We start from the raw sequence: 7,697 nt of genomic DNA, 5'->3' as shown, positions 1-7,697 counted from the left end.
CTCTCACTGGAGCTCAGGCTGCGACTGAGGGCCGCGTCATGGAGCCTGAGAGAGAGAGAGAGAAAGAGAGAGAGAGAGAGAGAGAGTGAGTAAGAGAGAGAGCAGTGGCGTAAAGTAACTAAGTACATTTACTCAAGTACTGTACTTAAGTACAATGTTGAGGTACTTTTACTTTACCGGAGTATTTCCCATTGTCTATACTTTTACTTCTACTCCACTACATCTCAGAGGCAAATATTGCACTTTTACTCCACTACAATTATTTGAAAACTTTAGTTACTTTGCAGATGTAAATATATTATAACACATACATTAACCACAAATACAGTACCTTGGCTATTTAAAAATAGCCGATCTAGGGGGCACGGTGGCGCAGTCGGTAGCGCTGTCGCCTCACAGCTAGAAGGTCCTGGGTTCGATTCCCGCCGGGGACGCTGTGGGCGCTGGGGGCGTGTCTTCTCCTCCGCGTCATCAGCGCCCATACCCTAGGTGGGGTTGGCGAAAGGGCCTACTCTGTGTGGAGTTTGCATGTTCTCCCCGTGTCTCCTAGGGTAGTTAATACCCTTACAAAAACATGTAGTAATCCTGGTTACTATACCGCCTCCCCCATGACAGCCGGGGCGCCTGATGGAGGGGAAGGGAACTGGTTGGAATAACGTGTTCCTTCCACGCGCTACGTCCTACTGGGGAAACTCCCCCCTGTCAGGTGACAAGAAGGTCAGTTGGCTCTCATGCATTGAAGGAAGCATGATCTCGGCCCTGACCTCCCTAGGCTGTGGGGGACTGGTGTAGCGCTGGTGTAGGGCTGGTGTAGCACCCAGGATCACTTAGGAAATTGGCACCGGGTGAAAAGAATGGGTTACAAAAATAATAATAATAATAAATTTAAAAAAAATAGCCGATCTACAAGCTCACAACGCGTCGCATCGCGACACGTTGTGAGCTTCTAGATCTGCTATTTTCAAACATCTTAGTACTTTAACTTTTGTTTTTTAAGTACATTTTGATACCAAAACTTCTGTACTTTTACTTGTTTTTTAATTCCGGACTTTTACTTGTAACAAAGTACTTCTACATTGCAGTATTGATACTTTTACTTAAGTAAAACATTTGAGTACTATTTCCACCACTGAGAGAAAGAGAGAGAGGGAGAGGGAGGGAGAGAGAGAGATAAAGAGAGAGAGAGAGAGAGAGAGAGAGAGAGAGAGAGGGTGGGAGTGCTTGCCATTTGTTAGCTTTAGCTGTATCTGCGAGACCCGGCTCTAATTCTGAGGGGAGGGAATCAATCGTTTTAATATAACACTTTGTAGCGCCGTTTTTCCTGTGTGTTGCTAATGCCGTCTATTATTAACCCTATTAAAAGTGTAATACAATTTAAGTAGAGTGCTAAAAGTGGATCATTTGTTGCTCCATTCCGTCGGAATTAATTCTCAATTTATGATCTAAATGATTAAACCATAGGAGTCACAGCGCTAAATGAGATACTTAAACCTCCGCGCATACATTTACACACATTAATACAGAGTCGTTTATGAGCACGTAGCCGAGGCGCACAGACATGTCCAGTGTACAGACAGACAGACAGATAGACAGACATTCACATGCATGCATATCGTACGCACATGCATGCATGCATTTGCCCACAAACACTGTGTGTGTGTGAGTGTGAGTGTGAGTGTGTGTGTGTGTGTGTGTGTGTGTGTGTGTGTGTGTGTAATATCCCGCGGTTTGATCCCTCGCTCCTCTGCGTCATGAGGGAACAGAAATGTCCGCCTCCAATCAGGTCTTAATGAACAGGCTGATGAGTGTTGGGCAGAAACGAATTAACACACAGATCTGAAGAGAGAGAGAGAGAGAGAGAGAGAGAGATGTAGAGAGAGTTGGAGGGTCACTAGAGTGGGACACATATAGAAATTAATTCACTCAAAAAAAGAACGTGTCTAATTCTGTCGCACTGAGCCTTGATGCGGTGGGCTGCGCGATCAGGACGAGGGCTTCACTTATCAGGGTCAAACAGCGGAGACATGCCGGGGGAGCGCCGTAGACATGAGAGGGGTGAGAGGGGCGAGAGAGGGCCAGAGATACAGAGAGAGAGAGAGAGAACGGGAGTAATAGAAGGATGGTCAGAGTGGTGTAAGCGGGAGAAAGAGAGTGAGGGAGGCAGGCGTATGAGAGACAGCTTGCCTGGGCCGGAGCATATTGAGGGCAGCAGGTGGAAGAGTGGCATAGTTAATTAAAACGCCTGCCTTAATGTCTCAGCCCATCACTCCAGGGAGAGAGAGAGAGAGAGAGAGAGACAGGGAAAGAGAGACGTAGAGAGAGAGGGGGAGAGAGAGAAACAGACACAGACAGTCAGACACAGACAGACAGATAGACAGACAGACAGACAGACAGACAGACAGACAGACAGACAGACAGACAGAGAGACAGACAGACCGAGAGACAGACAGACCGAGAGACAGACAGACCGAGAGAGAGAGAGAGAGAGAGAGAGAGAGAGAGAGAGAGAGAGAGAAACTTGCCAACCTTGAGCTGCCTAACCAGTCAACTCGACAGCCAACCAAGTATCCAGCCAACCCACCAAGCCACATGTCATACAAGACCTGACACCATGCCCTTCAACCCACACACACACACACACACACACACACACACACACACACACACACACACACACACACACACACACACACACGTCTCTCCCCCCCTATTTCTCTCTCTCAGGCACAGACATGCAGCAGCCCCTCCCCTCATGCCCATTTGCCCCCAAACATACCTCCCTCTCTTTAAGTCTTACACAGAGATACAAAAAAAAGAAAGAACCCCCCCCCTCCGCCCCAGCCCCTCCTCCTCCCCGCACTGTGCCGTTGCAGTGCTGCTCAGCATCATCTGTAGCGCCTCGCAGCGTAATCTGTCTGCATTTAATAATTCATAGACTGCATTGGCTTTGCTCTCTACACAGTGCTGCTGCATGTAGGATGGAGGGGTAATGTTGATGCCGGTGATATTTCTATCATGGCCCTGTCTGGAAGGAGCGGCAAGCCAATCAAACCGGGCCAATAGAAATCTGATAAGCGGTGGCGCCGCGGCTAGCCTTGGCAGTTCACGGTTCCCTCGGCTGGACCTTCATAAATCTGTTAAGCCGGATTTATATACCTCGTCGAACGACGGTGTCGCGTGGGCGGAAATAGCCGATCGACAAGCTCAGGACGCGGCGCAGACCCGCCACGTCCTGAGCTTGTCGATCGGCTATTTCCGCCCACGTGACGAGGGGCGTAAAACGAAGCATGAATCAGGCGTTTTAAGGCTCCAACGTGGTTCCCTCCGACAAACAATGTCTCCTCGGCCATCTTAAGTGCAAGAAAGATAAATAGCCTGAGATTCATGGCTGCTCCGCTAGCCGAGAAGAGGCCCACGTCAGGGGGGAAAACGGTGGAATATCAAAGCGTGGCCGAAGGAACACCTTGTAGGTGTACCCCATGGCACTGTATTAAGCCTCATCATCATGATAATTTAAGTTACTTACCACCATTGTACAAACACACTCTGAGAGTGAATTAAAGTGTGTTCCATGACATCCGAAGTAAACAATGAGTACTGGTTTTTAGGCGGTGTTGAGGACCATAATGCGGGCATTGGCTGTTTGGCTAATGTTTTATCTTGCGGCGCTGTATCACCGCTGTATTGCTTTGTCAATAACCTGGCCTAGCGCGCCGCGCCGCGCCGCGCCGCGCCGCGCCGCGCCGCGCCGCGCCGCGCACGGCTAGGGCAAGGGGATGCGAGATTGTCAGGGCTTTGAGTGACAGGCGGGAGATGGCAGATAATTCAAAGAAATTGGAAGTGTGAAATCTTTAAGGGCCACTTCTTAACACGGCAAATGCCAGGGTATCTTTCCATCAGCGTGTGCTCTCACAAGCCTCAGCATTGTTAATGGTGCCCTGTCTGTCCATCAAGACCTCCCTTCAGGAGGGATTTAGTCCTGTTTGGCGTCTTATCTCTGCACACGCCTCCTCCCGCTATAACCTGCCTCTCCTCCCCCCCCCCCCGGCAGCATGCACCGGCCCCCGGTGCTGCCAGTGTGTTGTGTGTTTTTCCTCTGAATGTGTTTTGGATATATCATACTGTATGGTTATGTATTGGTGATTGAGAATGTTGCTGTTCTGTATGTTCTTCTGTTCATACTTTTTTATATTATTTCCTTTGATTATATTTCTGTCTGTCTCCAGAACTACACTCTACACACAGTACTGTACATGTCATTGTGCTGGTTTTATTAACTACTGTATATCATAGTTATTGACCTTAGATAGTGTGGTGAAACATGTGGGTGCGTGCGTGTGTGTATGCGTGTGTGGACGACTCCTTAACCCATTAAGGCCTGAAGCCGATTCTACAAATATCTTCTAAATCCCAACAGTATTCTGAAAAAACAAATGTTTCTATATCAGTGGTGCTCAAACTTTTTCATGTCAAGGACCCCCAAAATGATATATATTTGGCCGCCGACCCCCATCTCAAAATGTTTTGTTCCAGGGACCCCCAGAAGCAAATATTTGAGTTAAAAATGTTTGCTTTAAAACAATATATATTAAAAGATTTGCACACATTTTCAAGATTTTTCAAAAATAGCAGATCTACAAGCCAATAGTGTGGCACTCTTTGGATAACGAAAGTGTAAAATAATGCTTTTTAGCTCAAATCAAAAAGAGACACAGACGCGTTCCAGAATGGATTAATGTAACAGTACACAACAGAACCGTTGATATTCAAACCACAGTGACATATTGTACAACCAATGTATAATTATTCCACATTACTTAAATGCATGTGCGGAAGAACAGGCAACGATGGCTGCTGCTCTTCTTCTGATATAGCCTACAGACCTCAGCACAGCACTTTCATGTTTGTCTTTGTGATTCTTTTTTTGTCAGTTGAGTCCTCTAAGGCCAGTGGTTCTCAAACTTTTTTCTGTCTCAGGTCACCCCTGTAAATAACTTTTTTCACCCAGGGCACCCCTGAATTACATTGTTTCTTTATAGAACCTTACATTTATGTCATATTATGGTACGCAATTATGTAAATCTTTCCCCCTAAGATGCAGTATGTGTCACGAGGAAAACTTGAATAGTAGTTTCCATTACGGCAGATTGAAAATAACTTATGTAACTTATATAACGTATGTCTTTGACTATATACTATAAACGTATAAGGTATACTACAGTATAGTGTATACTTAATACTGCTGTTCATACTGTTGATATGCTGTTAGTGCACTTTGACTACTTTTATGTTTTTACCTGTTAATAGTTCATGAACATGCAAATCCCAGACACTAACTGCAAGCAAGTCCTTAAATCTCCTTTCGTTTATAGTGCTTAAGTCCTAATTCCTGTGCGCAGTGTTGTTATCATGGTTGTTTAACTCCTAGTTACCAGGCCATGGAACCTGCTGAGCGCGTTCATGCTCCCCGGAAGATGAACCTTACAGATTTTGTTGACACTATATGGCCTGTCACGATAATTATCTCAAAATGTAATGGTTGAATTGCCTTGGAATTTGTTGAGTGCATTTACCAGAATGAAACCTACTGGTTTTGATGACCCCATGGCTGATCATCAACCTTAGGACAAAAATCTTGATATTTCAAAATCTTGATATTCTCTGGCGCCAACCTCAGGTCAAGCTTTACTTGCTATAGCGGCAAGGCTCTAGGCATGGCAATGTCGTTCCGTCTGTCTGCCATTTTGTTGTTGGTTGTTTAGCCGTCAGCAGAGCTTTTAGACTCTTAGTAGTGTTAAAAGATGCCTCCAAATGAAGTCTTTGCATAACTTTGAGAAGTGATTAAGATGTATATAACTTTATTGATCTCTGAAAGGAAATTCTGTTGTGACCGCTCGTCACTTTAATAATGAACCTTTTTGTTGACACAATCGTTACATGTTCACAAAAAGAGTTTTTGGATTCAAGTTTACTCTGCATTTTTTAACCCAGATGATCACGCATATTACAATCATATACACATACAGTATACTTGATACTGTGTATTAAGAGACTGTTCTTGAACCTACAGTATGTCTGAGTCCAAGTCATTCAACAACGGCAAGTAAAGATTCTCCGAAACGTGTGAAAAGACGTAATGGAAACCAGTGTTCCTCTAAGAGTACTATGAATACACATTTTCATTAATATGTTGAGATCTGGGGCGTTTAAATACCCAAAATTAACCCAAAATTAATTTTAAATGTCAGTTAATTATTAGCTTGATAATGAGGTTTATGATTAAGAAGTTAATAAAAGAAACAAAAAAAAAAATATTTTTCCATTCTCTTCATGCCCAAGTATTAGAAAATAAAATGGATAATTCACACTGGAGATGATGATGTCTGCCGCCCAAGATCCACTTGTACGCTCATCGCTCAGGCCATAGCGTCCTGTTGGAGAGAAGTGAAGAGCCACTGTGACTCTGTGTCACGACCTCTATGTCCAAGCTGTTAACACCGGAAGGTCACTCAGTCGCACTTTATATTTGGAACAGCTCAACAAACAAACAAACGCATGTATGTGCACGCACGCACGCACGCACGCACGCACACGCACGCACGCTGCATAAGAGTAAAGGAACATTATGGCATAATGACACAGGCTTATTTGAGTATCTAGAAAAGTGCTCTATAAGTTTGAATTGCTATTATTATTGTTATGTATGTATGGGAAACTGGAAATAAGACGAGGAGAGATAGTGCGTGAGGGAACTCAGTGGAGTGAAATGAGGTGGAAGGAAGGGTAAAACTATAAGAATATAAAAAATATACAGAAACATTTTCAGGGGAAAAAAGCAGAGAGAAAGTGGTTGGTTGGGTATAGTTTTTCCTGTGTCGTAAAGTCACAGGGAAGTCTTCCCAGATCCACACAGAACCAAGCTGTTCAAACATACATTAGGATGTTTTGGTTTTACATAGTACTCTGAGAGAGAGAGAGAGAGAGAGAGAGAGAGAGAGAGAGAGAGAGAGAGAGAGAGAGAGAGAGAGAGAGAGAGAGAGAGAGAGGAGCAGGACATCGATGTCGGGCAGAAACCTTGCATCTCCATATTTCATCTTTTTGTGTTTTGTATGTATGTATATATATATATATATATATATATATATATATATATATATATATATATATATATATATATATATATATATATATATATATAGATCAGCTATAGGCTAAGAATTTGGAAGATCTTCTCCTATGCCATGCCCAAAACAGGGGTTCACCAGGTTGAAAGTGGTTTAGTGCAGTCTATGAGTTGTTAAATATTAAGCCAATGAAAAGTATTAACAATAACTTGTGGCTATATAATAACTGAATTGGATTCATTCAGAACACGGGTTATTTCCTGAAAAGTCACAATTTTGAACATACAAGGTTTCTACGCGACAGCAACGATGAGTGAGTTGATGATGAGGAGGAGGAGAAGAGAGGAGAAGAGAGGAGAAATGAGGAGGAGGAGAAGAGAAGAGGGGAGAGAAGAAGAGAGGACAGGAGAAGAGAGGAGAAATTCATCAAGTAACTTGTGTGCTATTTAATGATCCTTGTATATGTGTCGGGCGGGGAGAGAGAGGAGGACCACACCACCAGGCTCGTCGTTCTCCTCTGCCAAATACCGATCCCCTAACTTAATTTCCTGCTCAATTGCTGTTCTATAGTGC

The sequence above is a fragment of the Gymnoscopelus braueri genome, assembly GCF_963280865.1.
Source record: "Gymnoscopelus braueri genome assembly, chromosome: 7".
NCBI classification, from domain to species: Eukaryota; Metazoa; Chordata; class Actinopteri; order Myctophiformes; family Myctophidae; genus Gymnoscopelus; species Gymnoscopelus braueri.
This window is presented reverse-complemented; position numbering follows the sequence as displayed.